Source organism: Lontra canadensis, unplaced genomic scaffold (assembly GCF_010015895.1).
Source record: "Lontra canadensis isolate GAN:19392208 unplaced genomic scaffold, GSC_riverotter_1.0 scaffold77, whole genome shotgun sequence".
Lineage (NCBI taxonomy): Eukaryota > Metazoa > Chordata > Mammalia > Carnivora > Mustelidae > Lontra > Lontra canadensis.
The window spans coordinates 8,513,637-8,537,855 of NW_022631071.1; the positions used below are offsets into that span (position 1 = coordinate 8,513,637).

Consider the following 24,219-nt stretch of genomic DNA (forward strand, 5'->3'; position numbering starts at 1 on the left):
ATCAGAGCTATTGGTCTGTAATTCTTCTTTTTAGTGGGGTCTTTGTGTGAGTTTGGAACCAATGTAATGCTGGCCTCATAGAATAAATTTGGAAGTTTTCCTTCCATTTCTATTTTTTGTTACAGTTTCAGAAGAATAGGTATCAATTCTTCTTTAAATGGTTGGTAGAATTCCCCTGGGAATCCATTCAGATCTGGTCTCTTGTTTTTTGGGAGATTTTTTATTACTGATTCCATTTCTTTGCTGGCTATGGGCCTGTTCAAATTTTCTATTTCTTCCTGTTTCAGTTTTCATAATTCATATGTTTCTAGGAATTTCTTCCAGATTGCCCAGTTTCTTGATGGATAATTTTTCATAATATTCTCTAATGATTGTATTTCTGTGGTGTTGATTGTGATCTCTAATCTTTTGTTCACGATTTTACTTATTTGGGTCCTTTCTCTTTTCTTCTTGATAAGTTTGACTTGGGGTTTATCAATTTTATAAATTCTTTCACAGAACTAGCTCTTTGGTTTTATTGATTTGTTCTGTTGATTTTTGCTCGTCTTTTTCTCTATCATTTATTCTGCTCTAAACTTTATTATTTCCCTTCTTCTTCTGGTTTAGGTTTTATTTGCTTTTCCTTTTCAAGTTCCTTTAAGTGAAAAGTTAGATTGTGTATTTGAGGATTTCTTGTTTTGAGATAGTTGTATTGCAATGTATTTCCACTTTAGTACCACCTTTGCTGTATCCCAAAAGGTTCTGGACAATTGTTTTGTCATTTTCCTTTCCTTCTGTGTATTTTCTTTCTTCTTCTTTAATTTTCTGGCTCGCCCATTCATTCTTTAGTAGGATGTACTTTAACTTCCATATGTTTGTGGTTTTCCCAAATTTTATCTTGTGGTTTACCTCAAGCTTCATAGTGTTGTGGTTTGAAAATATGGATGATATGATTTCATTCTTCTTGTATTTGGTGAGGCCTGACTTGTGATCCAGTAAGTGCTCCCTTTTGGAAATGTTCCATAGGTATTTGAAAACAATATGCATTCTACTGCTTTAGGATGAAATGTTCTGAATATATCTGTTCAGTCCATCTGGTCCAGTATGTCATTCAAAGCCATTGTGTCCTTGTTGGTTTTCTGCTTAGTTGTCTCTCCATTGCTGTATGTGGTATGTTAAAGTCCCCTATTATTCTTGTATTACTATCAGTTAGTTTCTCCATGTTTGTTATTAATTGATTTATATATTTGTGTACTCCCAAGTTGGAAGCATAAACATTTACATTTGTTAGATTTTCTTGTTGGATATACCCCTTAATTATGTTAGAGTTCCCTTCTTCATCTCTTGTTACAGTCTTTGGTTTAAAATCTAGTTTGTCTGGTATAAGTGTGACTACTCCAGCTTTCTTTTGGTGTCCATTAGCATGATACACTGTTCTCCATCCCCTCAATTTCAATCTATAGGTGCCTTTAGCTCTAAAATGAGTTTCTTTATAGGCAGCATATAGATGGATCTTTTTTTTTTACCCCCCTCTGATACTCTATGTCTTTTGATTGAAGCATTTAGCCCATTTACATTTAGAATAATTATTGATAAATATGAAGTTAGTGCCAGTGTGTTTCCTGTAAATTTGGTGTTTCTGGTGATGTTCTTTTTTTTCTTTTTTAGTCTTTGTTATTTTTGTTCTTTCCTTCCCACTCAGAGTCCCCTTTATTATCTCTTGCAGGGATGGTTTAGTGGTCATGAACTGTTTTAGTTTTTGTTTGTCTGGGAATCTCTTTATCTTCTATTCTTAATGACAGCCTTGCTGGATAAAGTATTATTGGCTGCATGTTTTTTTCCCATTCAGCACATTGAATATATCAAGCCACTGTCTTCTGGCCTACCATTTATCTGTGGACAGATCTGCTGTGAACCTGATTTGTCTTCCCTTGTAGGTTAAGGACTTGTTTTCCTTGTTGCTTTCAGAATTCTTTCCTTGTCTGTGTATTTTGTGATTTGACTATGACATGTCTTAGTGTTTTCTGGCTTTTGCTGAATTTGGTGGGTTTTCTCTGTACCTCTTGGATTTTGATGTCTGTTTCCTTCCCAGATTAGGAAAATTTTCAGCTATAATTTGTTCAGCCCTCTATCCCTCTTTCCTTCTCTTCTTCTGGACTCCTATGATACAAATATTATTACACTTTCAGGAGTCACTGAATTCCCTAAATCTACTTTCATGATACAATGCTTTTCTTTCTCTTTTCTTTTCAGCTTCATCATACTCCATAATTTTATACTGATTTGTTCTTCTGATTTGTACATCCTCATTGCCATCACATCCAATTCTCCATCTTGGTTACAGGGTTTTTGTTTGTTTGTTTGTTTATTTGTTTTTTGTTTGTTTGTTTGTTTTTTAGGTTTTTTGGTTTGTTTGTTTTGTGGGTTTTTTGTTTTTGTTTTTGTTTTTTGTTTTTTTTAGTTTGTCAAGTTTTTACCTTTTTTATCTCTGAAGTAAGGGATTCTCTAGTGTCTTCTCTGCTTTTCTCAAGCCCCATTATTATTCTTATGATTATTATTTTAAATTCTGCCTCAGGTACTTTAATTATATTTATTTTTACAAAATCCCTGGCCATGACTTCTTCTTGTTCTTTCTTTTTGGGTGAATTCCTCCATCTTGTCATTTTGTCTAGGTCACTGTTTTTGTTTGTTTGTTTGGGGGGGCTTTGTGTGTGTATGTTAGGAAAGCCTGCTATATTTCTGCTCCTGACAGTAATGGTTATATTAAGAAGAGATCCTATACTGTCTTGGGCCTGGTGTTTCAGTAAGTATTTCAGTTTAGACCCTGCTATTGTGTTTTGTCTACTCTTACCCTCAGATCAGTCTCCTTCAGAGTCTCTCCTTGTCTCCAGTTGGAAGTGTTTGGGCTTTGTCCACTGTGTAGCAATTTTAATTAGGTGTGTTTTTGTCTGCTTATTAAAAGAAACTAGATTTTCAGGGGGTCTGGGTGGCTCAATCAGTTAAGTATCCAACTCTTGATTTCAGTTCAGATCATGATCTCGATGCCATGTGATCAAACCCCGTGTCTGGCTTCATTTTGGACATGGAACCTGCTTAAGATTCTCTCTCTGTGCTCTGAACCCCCTTTTTCATGCTGTTTGTCTAAAATAAAATAAAAGAAGTTAGATCCTGTTTCACCTAGAACTGAAGTCTTATAATACCTGTGATCAGTAGACTTGGTGCATGTGAGGGGTTTGTGCTGGTTTTCTGGGGGATGGGCCTGCTGCATTTTTTTTCAGGTATACTTGCCCTCCTGAGGATGCACCTGCAGGATGGGGGGGGGGGGCTTGGTGTAAGCAGCTCCAGCCTCCACTGGGGCTTCTGTGTTGTTCACTGAAGCCTGTCATTGTTGATGGGTGGGGTAGGGGGGAAATGGTGTCATGTCTGACATTCTCTTATTCTCAGAGTGGGAAGTTCATAACTGCCACCCTTCAGGAAGCCCTCACAGAAAAGTGAACTCCTCTCTTGTGTCCCTGGTCTCTGTCAGATCCCCACCTTCACCCTGTGTCTAAACTGTCTGCCTCCCAGGTTTCATTGCACTCTTATGTTTTATCTCAAGGATATAGTTGGGTTTTAAAATTCTAAATTTGAGGGACCTGGTATGGCACAGGACTACACTGATCCTCTGGGGTAGGGTGTCACCACACTGTGGCTGGTACTGGTTTGTCCCTGAAAAGCAGTTGCACAGCCATGCAACAGTTTAGAGTTCATGGTAAAACACAACAAAAAGCTGGCACCAAGTTTTGCTTCCCTCAGCAGGTGTCTCTGTTCCTATGCTAATGAAGAGGGCAGTATATTATTCCGTACCAGTTCTCTTTTTCCCTGTAATAGTTGTGCCACCTTTCCCAAATGCACTACAAGAAGGGGAACCACTTCTTTCCATGCAACCCAAGGGATCCTCAGACCATACTTCCCACTCCCAGGCCTATGTCCTTCCCCACAAGATCACAATTAAGCCCAATGGGCAGGGCTCTGCTGATGGTGTGGACCTCCAAACTTCAGACTTTGAGGTAGTCAGCTCCTCAACTTTTCCCTGTGCATGATTTTGGGGAAAAGGTCTTTTATGTTGTTGTTGTTTTGTTTTTTTGGGTTTTTTTTTGTTTGTTTGTTTGTTTTTTACAGTGATCACAAATAAGCAGAGAGGCAAGCAGAGAAAAAGGGGGAAGCAGGCTCCCTGCTGAGCAGAGAGCCCAATGCGGGACTCGATTCCAGGACCCTGAGATCATGACCTGATCCGAAGGCAGAGGCTTAACCCACTGAGCCACCCAGGCACCCCAGAGTGAGGCAAGAGTTTTTCTTGTGCAATCCCCTGCTTGCTGCTCTATCACTCGCTCTCTCTCCCCCTATCTCCCTCTCTCCATCTTTATCTATCTATCTCTCTATCTCTCTTTCTCTCTCACCCCTCTGCAGTCAGGGCTCCCTCTGCTCCACAGCACCAACAATTCTTTTCTCCCCCAAATCAACTATCTGCAGCTCCTACCTTCCATGATGTGGCTGTTTTTCTCACTCTAGATGTGCAGTTTGTTCTCTCAGTTCTCAAATCAATTTCTTCAGTGTCCATAATGACTTGATATCCATCTGGCTATGTTGGAGGGATGAGGGAAACATAGGGTCCTTCCACTATCTGCCATCTTAACTCTATAGGTATACTTTTAAGTCACTTCCAAAATCTTTGGGAACCTGCAAATTTAAAGATTTTCTAGGTTAAATGATAGATTGAGTTAAATTAATTGAACATCTAAGTCTTTTCCAAATGTGATAAAATGCCAAAATATTGATTACTAATCATAAGTTTGTCTACTTTTATCTTATTATTACAGAAAAAAACTGAAGACAATTTTAGGTCTGTTAATAAATAAGCTTTATTAAAAGATTATACTATAGAAAACACATGTTTTTAAAAATTATATATTCATAAAGTTGCTGATCTAAAAAATTTCCAGTATGACAGTTCACAATTATTATGTAGTTTTTACTAGAGATTAAGGCTTTAAAACTTTAAACATTCTAACATAGATAATTAAGACTATTGGAAATAATAAGGAAAACAACTCTGTATGCAAATAAAATGAGGTAGTTGTTTTGGTAAAAATGTTATGAAAGATGGGAATACATTTTTGTTAAGAAAAAAAAAAAGTATAATTTTATCCTAAAATAAGACTGGTTGTCTAAAGAGGAAAACCTTAGGACAAAATCTAAATGCAATTTTTTTTAAAGATTTTATTTATTTGACACAGAGAGAGAGACCACTGGTAGGCAGAGCAGCAGGCAGAGAGAGAGAGGGGGAAGCAGGCTCCCCGCTGAGCAGAGAGCCTGATGTGGGGCTTGATCCCAGGACCCTGAGACCATGACCTGGCCCAAAGGCAGAGGCTTAACCCACTGAGCCACCCAGGTACCCCTAAATGCAAATTTTTTAACGAAGTTGTAAAAAAGATCTTTAAAACATTTTATGCATGATCAGGATGAAGATTAAAAGGAATAGATACACTGGATGGAGATTAAACTGTTTTTTTTTTCTCTCTGTTTAAAGATAACAAGATTTGCTTATATTGTTGGTCTACTTTAAATATATATAAACATTTTTTTTCTCTTTATCTGTCTCAAAACAAAAACAAAAACAAAATAGTTTCTCTGTTTTACTTTTATCAGGTCTTCAATTACTTAAAAAATTAAATATTCTCAATATTAAGAAAGATAAGTCTTGCTAATAACTATTTAACCTTCTGTAGACTCTCTTATTGTCATCTTAGTTAAATAGATACAGTATTAAATTATATAGTGATCTGTAATCCTACTTAAACATGAGCTTTAAAACATTCTCAGTCTCTGAGAAACAAACTGAGGGTTTTAGAAGGGAGAGGTTTGGGGGAATGGGTTGGCCTGGTGATGGGTATTAAGGAGGGCATATATTGCATGGAACACTGGGTATTATACACAAATAATGAAACGTGGAGCACTACATTGAAAACTAATGACGTACTGTAAGGTGACTAACATAACATAAAATAATAATAATAATAATAATAAGGAAGCACAGCTTGGCAATAAAAACTAAAATACCTCACAAAAAAAAAAACCTTCTGGAGATTTTAACAAACTTTCACAAAATTCAAACTCTAAATGAAGCATTTTTGACAAATTAGATTTATTCATTTGCTATGATAAAGATCATGGGAACCATTATCGATGAACTGATGATAAATTTTCTTTGGTTTTATTATATGGGTAAATGCTTTAACAGTCCATAAATTCCTGAAATTTTAATATGTTGTTCCATAATGTAATCACCTGTAATTCTTTTTTTAAAAAAATTGTTTATTTGAGAGAGAGCGAACACACAAGTGGGGGTAGGGGGAGAGAGAGAGGGAAAAGCAGACTCCTCACCAAGTAGGTAGTCCAACAAGGGGCTGATTCCGAGGACCCTGAGATCACGACCTGAGCTGATGTCAGATACTTAAACAACTGAGTCACACAGGCACACCCCACATAATTCTAATTATTAAAATGTTATATGTCATACAAATAAAAAAATTTCCTTGTCAACTACATTGTAATATACTCTGACCAGATCTTTAACCATGGACATTTTGAGTCTTGTCATTTAGAGCTATTGCTTTGATGATCTTGTAAAATGTGTTTCATCTTTAAAAAGATTAATGTAAAGGACTTTTGATGAATACAGGTTTCTAGAACCCTTAGGATCATGAAACTAAACTGAGTAAGAATCTCTAGAACTAATAAAAGAAAAACACTACATTCAAACGGAGCAAAAATTAGTAGCATAATACTAAATAAAATTTTTAAAAGGTAATTACAGTTTTATGGCTCTTTTTAAAAATATTACTAGTTCTCTATGTTTGTTCTTCCAAATTGTTTTTTGCTCTTATCTATAACTTAAAAAATCTATTTAAAAAGAAATATAACAAATATATCTTTTTTTCCCTGATGACTCCAAAATTTAAAAGCTCTCAGTAAGTATTCTTATACTCATGGTGATTAGGATTATTTCATAATTTCAATAAGAATCTGTTTTGCCTCTAATAAGACACCATTATAGAAATATTTGTCATATTATCAAGGCTTTGAGTAGAATGTAATATTTGAGAGGGACACTTATAGACTCAAATGTGACCAGATAGCTTTAAGGAACTAAGACTGACATCATGGTGCAAATAAAGCCCTTTTTAAAATATCAGCCTGGTACCTTGCTTACAGAATTCCCAAGAGCCTTATCAGATGAGCAAGTAAGATCAGTTCCTGGCAGGCTCAGGAAACTCAAGATATTTTGGGGACCTCAAAAAGAAGGGAAGTAACCCAAATCTATAGGTATTATAGGCAAACCTGATCAAAAAGAGAATATTTAAAGTTAATTCTAAAAATGCTCATAACAAGTTCCAGCAGAGCAGATGTAAAAGACCCTAGGGGTGCCTGAATGACTCTGTCAATTGAATGTCCAACTCTTGATTTCTGCTCAGACCATGATTTTTACAGGGGTGAGACTGAGACCCACATTAGGCTGTGCACTCAGCAGGGAGTCTTCTTGAGATTCTCTCCCTCCCCTGCTCTCTTTCTCACTCTCTAAAATAAATAAATATTTGAAAGACACCTAATGGGCAGTCACTATTTTTTTTTAAATATGGAATGCTTCATGAATTTGCATGTCATCCATGCATAGGGGCCATGCTAATTTTCTCTGTATTGTTCCAATTTTAGTATATGTGCTGCCCAAGTGAGCACGGGCAATCACCATTTTTGCTGCACTTATATAAATAATTAGACCTCTTTTGTTAACACTGGATTTTATGAATAATTAGTCTTAATTTCCTCTTTGGAAATGAGGGTGATTTTAGAGAAAAAAAGTGTTTCAGTAGCACACCTTTGCAGATGTTAGATTCTAGTTCTAATTAGTTGAGTGTGTGTTGTTCACCTATAAAGCTGGGCTGGATCTTAAATTTTTCCAGTTTCCTAGAATATCTAGCTATGACTTTCCAAACTAAGATTACAGTTTTCTCCCATTATTTTGACTAGGAAATGTTAATTCATAATCACACCACAGGCCAGGTAAAAGTTAATATCTGTAAATTTTACAATCAAGCCAAAAGGCTCTACTCTTTTGGAAAAGCCAAGGTCAGTTCCAATAAAGTCCAAAACAAAGTAAGAAACGTCTTACCTGATTTTACCTGGACTCTTTCCTTTCTTGGCCCATTGGTGACAATCCTGATTTTGCTGCTTTTTGGTCTTGCATTCTTAAGCTCTTTTGGTAAGCTTTGTTATCAAAAGACTAGAGGCAGTTAAACTACAGATGGTAAATACTCAAGGGTATAAACAGTTGGGGTTATATCCTGGTGACAACCAAACTTACTTTAAGATAGCCAGGAAACTATTTTGCTCCTCTCCCCTAGGATGTATGTTGTCCAATGTCAGCAAGAAGAAGTGAAAGATGGACTTCCACCCACCAAGAGCCCTCAAGAATGAGGAGCAAATAGAGAAGAGATTTCATCACCAGGGATTCAATAACAAGCCATAACTCAGTTTTCTAGTCCTACTTACAGGTGCTGCTTGCCACCATAAACCATAAATTCAGTCGAGTGACAGAAGCCACAAGGTTCAAACAGGTCCCCATGACCTAGTTTTCAACTAGTTTGATCCAGTGCAGATAGCATGCTAACTCTTCAGATGACCTCAAGATCATTACCATAAGGGAAAAACATACCTACCAATGTCATGATAGATCTGACTTCACCATTTAAAGGAAGAGAAGAGGTGGCACTCTGAATCTGAGAAGTCTCTTTTCTCTTCACCCCAATGGCCTGATATAAGCTTGCTTACTAACCCCTTAATTACCTGAATTCCATAAAACCCTGACCATTAGACTTAATCAAAGTGAAAGTGACTTTAGAGCACGAGATCTCCTTCCTCATTTTCTGGCCATTGAATAAATTACCTGATTACTATCAAATACTGTCTTGTTATTTTGCTATTTGGTGAATGGTATTGCATAAGGAAAAAACCACCACTTGGTAAAAATAGATTCACAGAAAGTCACAAAGAGAATAAAGAGAGGTCCTTGATACTTTTCGAGTTTCTCTTAATGGTTATGTCTTACATAACTATTGTAACAACGCCAGGAATTTTACATTGCTACAGCATATGTGTGTGTAGTTATATGATATTTCATCCCATGTTTGCATTCATGTATCTACCACTAAAATCAAAATACAGAACTGCACCATCACCACAAAGATATCTCTCAGTTTATCCCCTTTAGTTACACCCACACCTTTTCTTCAAAGTCTCCTTAACAACTCCTGACCACTATCGTATTCTCTAGCACCATAATTTTTGTCATTTTGAGAATGTTACATGCATGTCAATAGTGTGCAAACTTTTTGGATTGATCTTTTGTTTTTTTCCCCACTCCACATAATAACTTTTAAGATTCATCAAAGTTGTTGCCTGTATCAATCATTGGTTCCTTTTTATTTCCAAGTAGTATAAGATGGTATGAAAATACCACTATTTATCATTTGTGGGACACTTCTTTTTGTTTTTGTTTTTCAATGTAAAGCAAATATGAACAAAGCTAAAGAGAACAATAATGTACGAATTTTTATGTTAGTATAAATTTTTCATTTCTTTGAGATATAAGAAAAAAACATGGAGGGGTGCCTGGGTGGCTCAGTGGGTTAAGCCTTCAGCTCAAGTCATGGTCTCGGGGTCCTGGGATCAAGCCCCACATCAGGCCCTCTGCTCAGTGGGGAGCCTGCTTCCCCCTCTCTCTCTGCCACCTGCCTCGCCTACTTGTGATCTTTCTCTCTCTCTGTCATATAAATAAATAAATTCTTAAAAAAGAAAGAGAGAAATAAATGTGGATGCTGAGTTATATCACAAATATAGGACATTTTTTTTTTTTAGGGCATTGCAACATTATTTTCCAGTGTGGCTATTTCACTTACATTTCTTCCAGCAATATATAAGAGAGTTTCCCTTCATCCATCCCAGCATTTGCTATTGTCACAATGAGTTATTTAGCTTTTCTAATAGGTATGATGTGATATCTCATTGTGCTATGGATTTGTATTTTTTTCTGAGTTTTTTTTTTTTTGCAAAATGCATTTTTTAAAATTTATTAACATATAATGTATTATTTGTTTCAGGGGTACAGGTCTGTAAATTGTGTAAGACTGATGATTCACAGACTGGTACCCCTGAATCAATTTGTATTTCTGTTACAATTAGTAAACATGAACCTCTTTTCATCAATATCTATCTGTATATATTTTTCTGTGAAATGGCTCATCAAATATTTTGCCATTTTCTAATTCAATTGTTTTTTCCTTCTTTCTCTTCTTTTAACTGCTGAGTTGTAGAATATTTTAGGTATTCTAGATATAGTTCCTTGTCCACTATGCAGATTGCACACAGTTTCTCCCACTCTGTAACATATCTTTTCATCATTGAATAGAGTCTTTTTTAGAGTAAACATACTTTTTATTGTATTCTTTTTTGTTGAAGTATAATTAACATACAATGTTATATTAGTTTCAGGTGTAAAAATATTGAATCAGCAATTGTATATATTACTCACTGCTCACCAAGTAAGTATAGGGACCATCTGTCACCAAACAGTGTTATTACAATATTGTTGACTGCATTCCTTATGCTGTACTTTTAATATCTGTGAATTATTTATTTCATAACTGAAAGTGTGTACCTCATAGTCCCCTTTATCTATTTTACCCATTCCTCCACCCATCTCCTCTCTAAAACTCACCAGTTTGTTCTCTGAATTTAAGAGTGTGGTTTTTTGTTTACTTTTTTGTTCATTTGTTTTGTTTTTTAGATTCCTTATATAAGTGAAATCATATGGCATTTTTCTTTCTCTGGTTTATTTCACTAGAATAAAACAAAAGCACTAATTTGAAAAGATATATGCTCCTCTATGTTTATTGCAACAATATTTACAATAGTCAAAATATGGAAGCAAACCTAATGTTCATCCATAGATGATGAATAAAGAAGATGCCATACACACACACACATTTGTTGAAAATATTATTTTCATACAGCATTTAATTAAGGAAATTGTCTACCAGGCTCCAAGCAGCAAAATGAGGTAAACCTAGTGTATAGACTTCCACCATGCCTCCCAGCATCTTGGATTCAATCACTGAACACATATTATTAACCATCACAAATATTAACCATCATGATCCATCTTAGTATGTGAGGCAGCTTTACTTCCTTACTGGCCATATCACTCAATTAAATGAATGAATTCAGGAACTGAAAGCTGTATTAAAAATTGCATAGATAACACATAGGTCTGCCAGTATGAAGTTGAGGGCAATTATACCATCCATAGAAATCTTGGCCAATAAGTTGAGGTGGATCTGAATTCTTTCTAAAGCTGAGATTGTGTTATTGATGGTTTCAGCTTGAGGCAGGAGCAAAGTATGAAGCAAATTTTCTAATTGGTTTATTTCTATTGTAAAGATAACTGCTTATAGGGTATATTTTAAAAAAGGCCTGTTAGCCTTCTGGGAACCTTTCCTGTCTAAATAAGGTTATTCTCATTTTGAAAAGATCTCTACAATTATATGAGATTTGTGATCTACTGGTGGTGTGTCATTAAACATATGAAGGTTCCTCATGACCACCCCTAAAGAGCAAACAACTCTTTTGTTTTGTTTTGTTTTTTAGAATGGGGAAAAAAAAAACACATGATTTCTTCATCTGTAAATTTTAGTTCAAAAAATAAGAATTTCAAATATGAAAAGATGAATGTCTTTTAAGCTTTTCTTTTAACTCGAAAAATGAAAACATTCAGGGTAAAATGACAGCCAAAGGTTATCATGAAGAAATTAACTCTAATATTTCAAAATTGAGTCCAAATAGATCTCAAAATTTACACTGTACTGTTACAGTATTAGTTTTTATTTTATTTTATTTTATTGTATCTAAACAAAATTGCAAAGCCATTACATCAACAATCAAATGACTGTGTTTTTAAAAACAAGGGAGGGTAATATTTGTTTTCCATAAAAGTAGTGCAGGAGTGTATACAAACATCTTAAGCAGAAAGTGTTTACAATGATTGAAGTCCCCAAAAGGAAACTATATAAACAAGGGTCCAGATTAATAAATCCTCTGTCATAGCCTCCTAGCCAGTGGTAGGCCTTAGACATCTTAATTAAATTCAGATTATTGATTTTAGTCCTTCTTAAATTTTTTTTTTCACTGATCCAAAATTCATTGTTTATGCACCACACTCAGTGCCCCAAGGAATATGTGCCCTCCTTAATACCCACCCCCGAACCACACAAAACCCTCAGTTTGTTTCTAAGAGTCCACAGTCTCTCATGGTTTGTCTAACCCTCTAATTTCCCCCAACTCACGTCCCCTTTCCATCTCCCAATGTCCTCTAAGTTATTCCTTAAGCTCCACAAGTAAGTGAAACCATATGATAATTGACTCTCTGCTTGACTTATTTCACTCAGCATAATCTCCTCAAGTCCTGTCCATATTGATACAAAAGTTTGGCATTCATCCTTTCTGATGGAATCATAATATTCTATTGTATATATGGTCCATATCTTCTTTATCCATTCATCTGTTGAAGGGCATCTTGGCTCTTTGCACAGTTTGGCGATTGTAGCCATTGCTACTATGAAATTGGGTAGGTCCTTCTTTTCACTACCTCTATATCTTTGTGGTAAATACCCAGTAGTGCAATTGCAAGGTCATAGAGAAACTCTACTTGTAATTTCTTAAGGAAACTCCACACTGTCTTCCGAAGTGGCTACATCAACTTGCATTCCCACCAACAGTGTAAGACAGTTTCCCTTTCTCCACATCCTCTCTAACACATTTTATTTCCTGTCCTGTTGATTTTGGCCATTCTAACTGATGTAAGGTTGTATCTCAATGTGGTTATGATGTGAATCTCCCTGATGGCTAGTGATGATGAACATTTTTTCCTGTGTCTGTTAGCCATTTGTATGTCTTCTTTGGAGAAGTGTCTGTTCATGTCTTCTGCCCATTTCTTGATGTGATTATCTGTTTTATGTGGGTTGAGTTTGAGGAGTTCTTTATAGATCTTGGATATCAGCCCTTTGTAGTGTCATTTGCGAATATCTTCTCCCATTCCATGGTTTGCCTCTTGTTTTGTTGACTGTTTCCATTGCTGTGTGGAAACTTTTGATCTTGATGAAGTCCCAAAAGTTCATTTTCACTTTTGTTTCATTTGCCTTTGGAGACATGCCCTGAAAGAAGTTGCTGTGGCCAACGTTGAAGAAGTTACTATGTTCTCCTCCAGAATTTTGATAGGTTCCTGACTCATGTTGAGGTCCTTTATCCATTTTAAGTTTATCTTTGTGTATGGTGTAAGAGAATAGTCAAGTTTCATTCTTCTACAAATAACTGTCCAATTATCCCAGCACCATTTATTGAAGAGAATGTCTTTTTTACATTGGATATTTTTTTCCTGCTTTGTCAAATATTATTTGACCATAAAGTTGTGGGTCCATATCTGGGCTCTCTACTCTGTTCCACCAGTCTATGTGTCTGTTTTTGTGCCAGTACCATGCTGTCTTGGTGATCACAGCTTTATAGTAAAACTTAAAATCAGGCAACGTGATGTCCCTGGTTTTGTTTTTCTTTTTCAACATTTCCTTAGCAATTCAGGGTCTCTTCTGGTCCCATATAAATTTTAAGATTGTTTGTTACAGCTCTCTGAAAAGTGCTGGTGGAATTTTGATTGGGATGGCGTTGAAAGTATAGATTGCTCTAGGCAGTATAGACATTTTAGCAATGTTTATTCATCTGATCCATGAGCATGGAATGGTCTTCCATCTTTTTGTATCTTATTCAATTTCTTTCATGAGTGTTCTGTCATTCCTCAAGTATGCATTTTTTACTTCTTTGGTTAGGTTTATTCCCAGGTATCTTATGGTTCTTGGTGCTATAGTAAATGGAATCGAGTCTCTCATTTCCCTTTCTATATTTTCATTTTTAGTGTATAAGAAAGCAACTAATTTCTGTACATTGATTTTGTATCCCACCATGTTACTGAATTGCTCTATGTCTTCTAGTAGTTTGGGGGTGGAGTCTTTTGGGTTTTTGAAATAAAATATCATGTAATCTGTGAAGAGAGAGAGTTTGACTTCTTCTCTGCCAATTTGAACACATTTTATTTCTTTTTGTTGTCTGATTGCTGTTCCTAGGACTTCTAGTACTATGTTGAACAGCAGTATTCATCCTTGTTCATCCTGAGTGGGCATCCTTGTCATGTTCCTGATCTCAAAGGGAAGGCTGTCAGCTTTTCCCCTTTGAGGATGACATTTGCTGTGGTTTTTCATAGATAGACTTTATGAACTTGAGGAATGTTCCCTCTATCCCTATACTTTGAAACATTTTAATCAGGAACAGATGCTGTATCTTGTCAAATGCTTTTTCTGCATCAATTGAGAGTACTGTGTGGTTCTTCTCTCTTCTTTTATTGATTTGTTCTATTACATTGATTGATTTGTGAATGTTGAACCATCCTTGCATCCCATGGATAAATTCCACTTAGTCATGGTGGGTAATCTTTTTAATGTGCTGTTTGATCCTATTAGCTAGGATCTTGTTGAGGTTCTTGGCATCCATATTCAACAGGGATATTGGAAGTTTTCCTCTGTTTCTATGTTTTGAAACAGCTTCAGGAGAATAGGTATTATTTCTTCTTTGAATGTTTGGTAGAATTCTCCAGGGAATCCGTCAGGTCTCAGGCTCTAGTTTTTTGGCTGGTTTTTGATCACTCCTTCAAACTCGTTACTAGATATTGGTCTATTTAGGTTGTCAATTTCTTCCTGATTCGGTTTTGGAATTTTATAGGTTTCCAGGAATGCATCCATTTCTTCTAGGTTTGTTAAGTTATTGGCATATAGCTGTTGATAATAATTTCTGATGATTGGTGACATTTCCTTGGTGTTAGTTGTGATTTTTTTTCCCTTTTCATTCACAATTTTATTAATTTGGGTCCTTTCTGTTTTCTTTTGGATTAGTTTGGCCAATGGTTTATCAATCTTATTGATTCCTTCAAAAAACCAGCATCTAGTTTTGTTGATGTGTTCTACTGTACCTCTAGTTTCTATCTCATTGATCTCTCCTCTAATCTTGGTTATTTCCCTTTTTGTGTGTGGGTTTGGCTTAATTAGTTGTTGATTCTCCAGTTCTTTAAGGTGTAAGGAGAGCCAGTGTATTCTGGATTTTTCATTTTTTTTGAGTGAGGCTTGGATGGTTATGTATTTCCCCCTTAGGACTGCCTACGCCTTATTCCTTAGGTTTTGGACTGAGGTGTCTTTATTCTCATTGGTTTCCATGAATTGTTTAAGTTCTTCTTTGATTTCTTAGTTGATACAAACATTCTTAAGCAGGGTGTTGTTTAGTTTCCAAGTGTTTGAATTTCTTCCAAACGTTTTCTTTTGTTAGAGTTCCAGTTTCAAAGCATTGTGATTTGAGAATACGTAGGGAATAATCTCAGCCTTTTGGTATCAGTAGATCCCTGATTTATGACACAGTATGTGGTCTACTCTGGGGTAAGTTCCATGTGAGCTCAAGAAGAATGAGTATTCTGTTGTTTGAGGGTGGAATGTTCTGTATATATCTATGAGGTCCATCTGGTCCAAAGTGCCATTCAATGCTCTTGTTTCTTTACTGATTTTCTGCTTGGATGATCTGTCTATTACTAAGTGGTATGTTAAGATCCTCTACTATTAATGTATTCATATCAGTATGACTCTTTATCTTTATTAACATTTGTCTGATGTAGTTGACTGCTCCCGTATTGGGGGGATAAATATTTATAATTGTTAGATCTTCTTGGTGGATGGACCCTTTAAGAATAATGTAGTGTCCTTCTTTATCTCTGACTACAGTCTTCAGTTTAAAATCTAATTTATTTGATATAAGAATCACTACCCCAACTTTATTTTGAGGCCCATTGGCATGAGAGATGCTTCTCCATCCCTTCACTTATAGTCTGGATGTATCCTTAGTTCCAAATGGGTCTCTTGTAGACAACATATGGATTGGTCCTGTTTATCCAATCTGCACCCCTGTGCAGTTTTATGGGAGTGTTTAGGCCATTCACTTTGAACGTGATTATTGAATGATACATTTTTATTGACATCACATTGCCTGTGAAGTCCTTGTTTCTATAGATTATCTCTGTGAATTTCTGTTCTATTTCACTCTTGGATTTTTTCTTCTTTTATAAAACCACCCTTAATATTTCTTGTAGTGCTGGCTTGGTAGTCACATACTCTTTTAAACCTTGACGGTCTTGGAATCTCTTTTTCTCTCCATCCATTTTGAATGTCAAACTTACTAGATAAAGTATTCTTGCCTGCATATTCTGATTTAGTGCCCTGAATATGTCTTGCCAGCCCTTTCTGGCTTGTCAGACCTGTGGACAGGTCTGATCTTATTCTGATAGACCTTCCTTTTTATGTAAGCAATCTCTTCCCCCTAGCTGTCTTCAGAAGCTCTTGTGTAAAATTATGATTAATCAGTTTCATAATTATGTGTCTTGAGGTCTTTCTAGATTTGTTGATCTTGGGGGGTGTTATTTCTGCCTCTAGGACATGAATGCTGGTTCCATTCCCCAGATTGAGAAAATTTTCATCCAGAATTTGCTCAACTATATCTTCTAGTCTTTTCTCTTTCTCCACCCCCTTAGCGATCCCAATAATACTGACTTTGGAACGTTTCATGGCATCATTTTTTTCCCTAATTTTGTTTACATGGCTTCTAAACTGTTTCTTCCATGCCTCCTCATGATCATTTTTCTCTATCATTTTTTCCTCTAGATCACTAATTCTATCTCCTGTCTTGGTTACCCTAGCTGTTAGAGTATTTAGATTAGATTGGATCTCATTGATAGCATTTTTAACTTCTTCCCAGGCAGCTGTCATTTCTGCCTTAGAGAACCTATGTTGTCACTAATGGTTTTCTCCATCCTAGCCTGTCTGGGTAATTTTTGGGTAATTTTTGGCCTAAATTCCCTTTATGACATATGGTTTATGTCCATATCCAATAATCCTGAAGGAGAGGGCACAATATCTGAATGTTTCCTCTGTTGGGTGTTGCTCCTCCTAGTCATTTTGTTGAGAGGTGGTTGAGGGGATGTGCACCTGGATATATAAACCACAATCCAGGCAAGGTGCACCGTGGAACACTTTGGAGCAATTGGAAGTCACCACTGCCCCAGTGGAAAAGGCTGAAGAGGAAAGCCCAACTCCATGTGGGAGAAGCTTCCAATTAGCACATATCTTGTTGTTTATATGCATTGTACATTGTATTTGTCAACAAAGACCAGTGTCTTTATTAACAGCTGCCCACTCAGAACAGTGCCTGTATTTCTGGAACAGCTCGGGAGATGACAGTGTTGCTCCATAGTCCTAGAGTTGGGGGGATGCGGATTTCTTCTCCAAGGTTAAGGGCCTGACCTCCTACAAAGGCCTCTTCTAGAGTGATCGGCAGAGGCCAAACAGTTCTAAGTGGGACTTAGCTACAGTCAGACCCAGGCCTGGGTCCACCTCATTTAGAAGTAGTTGTGAGTCCCGAATGCCTAGCTCTGCAGGGTTACCCAGCAGTGCCTCAACCATAAGCAAGCTGGTTGGTTAAAAATACCAGGCAGCAGTGCTGGTTGGTGGCAGGGCCAGTGGGGCTGGTGAAAGGCAACATTGAGGCCTCCAGATGGCTAGTGTGAGACCTCATGTGCCTGTGTTGGGGACTCTGGGTACAATCATATCTGACTGGAGGCATGAGGTTGGGGGGTGGTCAGGAAGGACTATACCAGAGAGGAGACCCACATTAGCAGAGTGCCCCACTGGGTTCCCACACCTCACTATGAGGACACCCAGCAAGTCAGTCTTTTTTTTTTCCTAGTCCTTGTTCTTAATAAGAACTGACTGCAATCAGTTCAACATGATTCATCAAGTTCAACAAGTCACATGACATTTACCTACCCCATGCAATGAATGAGTAACAGCCAAGGGAATAATAAACCCCTGGTAGAAATCTTGAATGGATTATTAAAGTCTCAGCTAGGATAAGAGCTTATGGATAACATTCTTATAAAAGTGAGGTGATGGCTTACCCAATTAACTTTGTGCATTGAACAAATGACTGACATGAGCCTGTGGCCAAAAATACTAAGAGCACATTAACCTAGAAACCAAAGGGTATATAAATGATTGACCTTTCTTACCATCACTCCTGTTCTTTCACTTCTAGAAATGTTTTCTTGTTTCTGCAACACTATGACTCTACTGGTTGGGAACTCTTGGCTCCCAGAGTCAATGCTTCCTCTATGGCAGTAACTGTTCCACTGAACTTAATGACTTCCACTTGGTTGCTTCAAGCTTCTCAATTCAGTGAACCATCAATTTGAAGAAATAAATTTGCATTTAATTAAGGACAATACACTTTGATCATTCTGAGTAGATAAGATTACTGCTATATGATGGAAATTGAGATCAATATTTATGAAATTTTATGGATTCACTGGAACATCTCTTCATGCTCCCATGAGTAGGGTTCATAATACAACTGGGAAAGCTTGCCCTAGAGTGTCTGTCTTGGGGAATCTAAACTAAGACACAAAAGGAAAATTATAAAGTCAGTTAATATTTTTTAGTCTTCCCTAACAGCTCCTTTTATTTAGCCTTCATCCATTATTTGATATCCTATCCTATAGATACCCATCCTCTACAGAGTCAAGTTCTTACATGAGGTATATTGACTACCCACTGATACTTATTCATGCTTTTCTTCAGCAAAAGACCTAAAGTTATTACATTAGGTATATTGACTACCCACTGATACTTATTCATGCTTTTCTTCAGCAAAAGACCTAAAGTTATTACATTTTGTCTCCACCCTATCGATTCCTTCTCATGACCTCTACTGTGGATACTTGTTGAACAAATATATTTTGCCTTTCTTGATCTCTTCTTATATTGATATCAACAGACTAACTGTATATGATCCTCTTGTGAATAAGACACATTTCTTATTAATCTTTATATGTCTTATGTCTCATACCATAGGAAATATGTAATACATGTGAAATGAACTAAACACACTTAATAGAGTGTGTCACTCTATTATTATAAAAGAGAAAGTACATTGTTGTTTATGTTTTTTTTATCAGTTGAGGGGTCTTATTTTAAAGGAGCAATATGAGCATTAAATCATTTTTATTTTACTTTCTAGATTGCTTTGGGCAATCTAGAAAGTAAAACAATAGATGTTCTTCTAATTCATGAGCATAGGATGTCTATATTTCTTTGTGCCATCTTTAATTTCTTTCATCAGCGTTTTATAGTTTTTAGAATACAGATATTTTGCCTTTTTGGTTACACTTATTCCTAGGCATCTTATAATTTAAGAGGCAATTGTGAAAGGGATTAATTCCTTGATTTCTCATTCTGCTGTTTCATTATTGGTGTATGCAAATTCAACAGATTTCTGTACATTGATCTTGTAGTCTGTAAATTTACTGAATTTTGCATCAGTTCTAAACATTTTTTTAAACATTAATTTTTTGAATTAGAAAGAATAGGTATTATCTCGTCTTTGAGTTTTAATAAAATTCCCCTGTGAAGCCATCTGGCCCATTCATTCTATTTGTTGGGAGGTTTTAGATTACTGATTCAGTGTCTTTGTTGATTATCAGTCTATTCAAGTTCTCTATTTCTTGCTATTTCAGTTTGTATATTTCTACAGATTTGTCCATTTCTTCTAGGTTGTCTAATTTTTTGGCACATATTTTTATAATGTTTTCCTATACTTTTTGTATTTCTTTGGTGTTTCTTGTTATTTCTCCTCTCATTTGGGATTTTATTTATTTAAGTCCTTTCTCCTTTCTTTTTAATAAGTCTGGCTAGGAGTTTATTGATTTTACTATGTTTTTTAAAGAATGAACTCCTGGTTTCATTGATCTGTTCTACTGGGTTTTAAGTTTGTTTCTTTCTATATCATTTATTTCTCCTCTAATTTTTATCATTTCCCTTCCTCTACTGGCCTTAAAACTTTATTTGTTGTTCTTTTTCTATCTCCATTAGGTGTAAGGTTAGGCCATTTATTTATGATTTTTCTTATTTCTTAAGTTAGGCCTGTATTGCTAATATACTTCCTTTGTATGACCACTTTGGCCATATCCCAAAGGTTTTGGACTATCCTGTTTTCATTTTCTCTTCTTTCCATGTATTTTTAAAAAATTTCTTCTTTGAGTTCCTCATTGACCCATTCATTCATTACTAGATGTTGTTTATCAACGTGTATTGGTGGTCTTTACAAATTTTTTTCTTGTGGTTGACTTCTGGTTTCATAGCATTGTGTTCAGAATATATGCATTGGATGATCTCAATCTTCTTATACTTAATGAGGCCTGATTTATGACTTAGTATATGATTTGTTCTTGAGAGTATCCTATATGCACTTGAAAATAATGTTTATTCTGCTGCTCTAGGATGAAATGTTCTGAATATATCTGCTATTTCATCTTGTCCAGTGTGTCACTCAAAGCCATTGTTTCCTTGTTGGATTTCTGCTTAGATGTTCAGTCCATTCATGTAAGTAAGGTGTTAAAGTCTCCTACTCTTATTCTATTATTATCAATGAGTTCCTTATTTTTGTTATTGCTTTATATATTTAGGTGTTCCCATGTTAAGAGCATAAATATTGATAATTGTTAGGTTTTCTTGTCAGATAGTCCCCTTTATTATGATATAGTGCCCTTTTTCATTTTTGTTTCAGATTTTGGTGTAAAATCTAGTTTTTCTGATATTAGTATGGATATTCCAGCTTTCTATGGATTTTTATGGATAATATTATGGATATTCCATGTCCATTAATATTAATATAGATGGTTCTTCATCCCCTCATTTTCAATCTGCATGTATCTTTAGGTCTGTGAGTCTCCTGCAGGCAGATAAAAATGAGTCATGTTTTTTTATCCCTTTTGTCTCCTTATATCTTTTCATTGTAGCATTTAGTAGATTTGCCTTCAGAATAATTACTGATCAATACGTACGTAGTGCCATTTTATTATTTGTTTTGTCTTTGTTTCTGGAAAGTTTCTAAATTCCTTTCTATTTTTTGTCACTGTTGATCTTTCCTTCCCACTCAAAGAGTCCCCTTTAATATCTCTTGCAGGGCTATTTTAGTGGTCACAAACTTCTTTGGTTTTTGTTTGTCTGGGGAACTTTATCTCCCCTTCTATACTCAATGATAGCCTTGCCGCACAAAACATTCTTGTCTACAGATTTTACTTTTCAGCATGTTGATTATATCATGCCTGTCCCTTATGACTTGCCACGTTACTGTGCAGAAATCTGCAGCTAGCCTTATGGACCTTCTCTTGTAAGTTAGGGACTTCTTTTGTCTGGCTCCTTTTAGTTTAGGTTTGTTTGTTTTTTAATTACTACATTTTGCAAATTTCACTATAATGTGTTTTTATGTTGGCCTGCTTTTCTTGTTTGATGGGAGTTCTCTATGACTCCTGGATTTGGATGTCTATTTCTTTCCTCAGATTAGGTAAGTTTTCAACTATTATTCCCTCAAATAACCTTCTACACACCTTTATATCTTTTCTTCTTCTGGAACTCCTGTGATACAAATGTTACTATATTTGATTGAGTAACTGTGTTCTCTAAGTCTGTTCTCATGATACATAGTTCTTTCTTTTGTTCAGCTTCATTAGTTTCCATTATTCTATCTTCTATATAACTTATTCATTCATCTGTTTCTACCATCCTAATGGTTACTGCATCCAGACTATCTCAAATCTCATAATTGCATTTTTCATTTCTGACTATTTTTAACTCTATTATCTCTATTGTGAAGCCCAGCAAGTATCCTTATGATTGTTGCTTTAAATTATCCATCAGCCATATTACTTATATCTGTTCCATTTAGATCTCTGGCTGTGACTTTTTGCTATTCTTTCATTTGGGATGGATTCATCTGTTTTAGCATTTTTTACCCCAAATTTCTGTCTTCCTTGTTTTAGAAAAGCCTGTTATATTTTTTTCTTCTGAAATAATGGTTTATGAAGAAGAGGTCACATAGTGTCCAGGGCCTGACATTTCTGGAAGTTTTTCTGGTGTGTGCTGCATGCACTCTGCTGCTGGGTTTTGTTTGCATTATCTTTCCTACCACTTATCTGCATGGGCTCTTCCTGTCTTCCTTGGGCATTGTTTGGACCTGGGCCAGGGTGTGGCAAGTTTTACTTAAGTGTTAAATGAGACCTTTTCTACTTCCACTAGAACTGAAGCCTTGCAGAACTCTCTGGTCAGTAAACGTGTTGTGTGTGTGGGTGAGTTTGCTGGTCTTCTGTGGAAAGGGTCCTCTGTGCTGGATTTTAGGCACACTTGCCCAAGAAAAGCAGTAGTAGTAGAGCAAAGAGGCGGTGGAGCTTGGTTTAAGCAAAGGCAGCCAGTGTTGTTACTATGCTGTTTACTGAATTTGCTTTATGTTAAGGGGTTGGGCTGGGGAAAGGCAACAATCAGCTCCTTTGTCTCTGGAGAGGGATCTTTCAATTTATTGCTCTCAAGGAATTCCTCCCAGAAGAGTGAAAATTTTCCCTGGTGCATCCCAGATGGTTTTCAGATTGCTGTTCTCATGCTTTCTGTCTCTGGGTTGCTTGCCTGCCTGGAGCAGCACAGTGCACTTTGCACTGTGTCTCAGCCAAGCCTGATGACTTTCAAACTCCAAACTTTAGGGACGTGCTATGTCAGGGGCAGTGCTGGTCTTCTGGGGGATGGTCTCACCATGTTGCAATAGATGGTTTGACCCAACCAAGGCAGTCACACCAGAGCTCAGGGGTATGGGATTCGGAGCTAAGCAGGTTAAACAGTCAGTATCTGGGTTAGCGGCCCTCATCAAGTGTCTTTGTACCTATGCTGAAGGTTGAGGGAAGAAAACAAGTGCACATCAGCTCTTTTATCCCTGGAGAAGCATCTCTGTGAAAGTTACCTCTCACAGATGCCCTCCAGGAAGAGTGAACAGTCTCTCTCACTATGTCTTAAGAGATTCTCAAATCATGCAGTGTGTCCCAGGGGTATTTGCCTGCCTTCTGTCCAGGAATAGGGCAGTGCCCTCAGAACTCTATCATAGCCAAGCCCACTGACCTCTAAAACTCCAGTCTTGGAGCACTGATGGCTGGTTGGAAAAACTCACAAAAATCAGCCCCTCTCATTTTCCCAAACAATGATTTAGGGGGTATGTTCTCCTTGTGTTTATCCCTGTGTAATCCACGGTCTCTTGCCTTTCTCCAGGACCAGGGCTTCCTCCTCTCTGTATCACCCACAATCCACTTCTACTACAAACCATGTCTCTGCACTTCCTACCTTCCTCAATGTGGTGTATTCTCTCCTCTAGTTGTGCAGTTTTTTTCTGTCAGACCTTAGGTTGATTTCTTTGGTATTCAGAATGATTTGATAGTTATCTAATTGTGTTTGAGAGATGAAATGAGCCTAGGATCCTCCTACTATGTAGCTCTTAGTTCTCCTCCAAGCATTAACTCTCTTTGAATAAGTCAATCTTAGCACTGACTACACACTGACAGTATTTGAGTATGTGATTTTTATTTACATAAGTGCATAATAAAAATATTCATTAAAGTGCCTAACAATAAAAAAATCATCTGTAATACATTCCTTGAAGACATGCATTTATGACTCTCCAGTTTGGTTTAATTCTGCACTTAATAAGCACTCTCACTAGCCTATTGGATTTTGTTATTTTGTATTTTTAACAATTTGTGTCACTTCTTTGCCTTGGTGCTTAACTTTCTTCCTTCATCCCAGATCAACTGAAGACCAGTGTGTGTTTTTTACTTTTGTTTTTGTTTTTGTTTCATTTTAGTATTTGGCTAAAGGATCATATGTCAGATAAGTTGATAATTTGTAAAAGTTATCAATTTCCATAAAATATTAGAAAACAGTTTTTGAAATGCTGGTAAATTATAAGTATTAATGCTGCAAATATTGAGCTTGAAATTCTAGATGTTGATAAAAGGTAAAATATATTTCAAAGTTTTATATATAAATAAGTAGTTAATTCTGTCCTGGATATTTTAGCAATACTATCATATTTTACGCATCTTTTTTTGCATTCATCACTAGAGTAGGAAATAATTTTAAATTT

The 24,219-nt window shown here is 36.2% G+C and overlaps 1 non-coding gene across 1 annotated transcript; it reads right to left on the reverse strand.

Moving 5' to 3' along the window:
- Nucleotides 1-7,648: 7,648 nt before the first annotated feature.
- Nucleotides 7,649-7,755, reverse strand: LOC116881821. Its single transcript, XR_004385494.1, has one exon. It is a non-coding gene; the product is annotated as a U6 spliceosomal RNA (small nuclear RNA).
- Nucleotides 7,756-24,219: the final 16,464 nt, after the last annotated feature.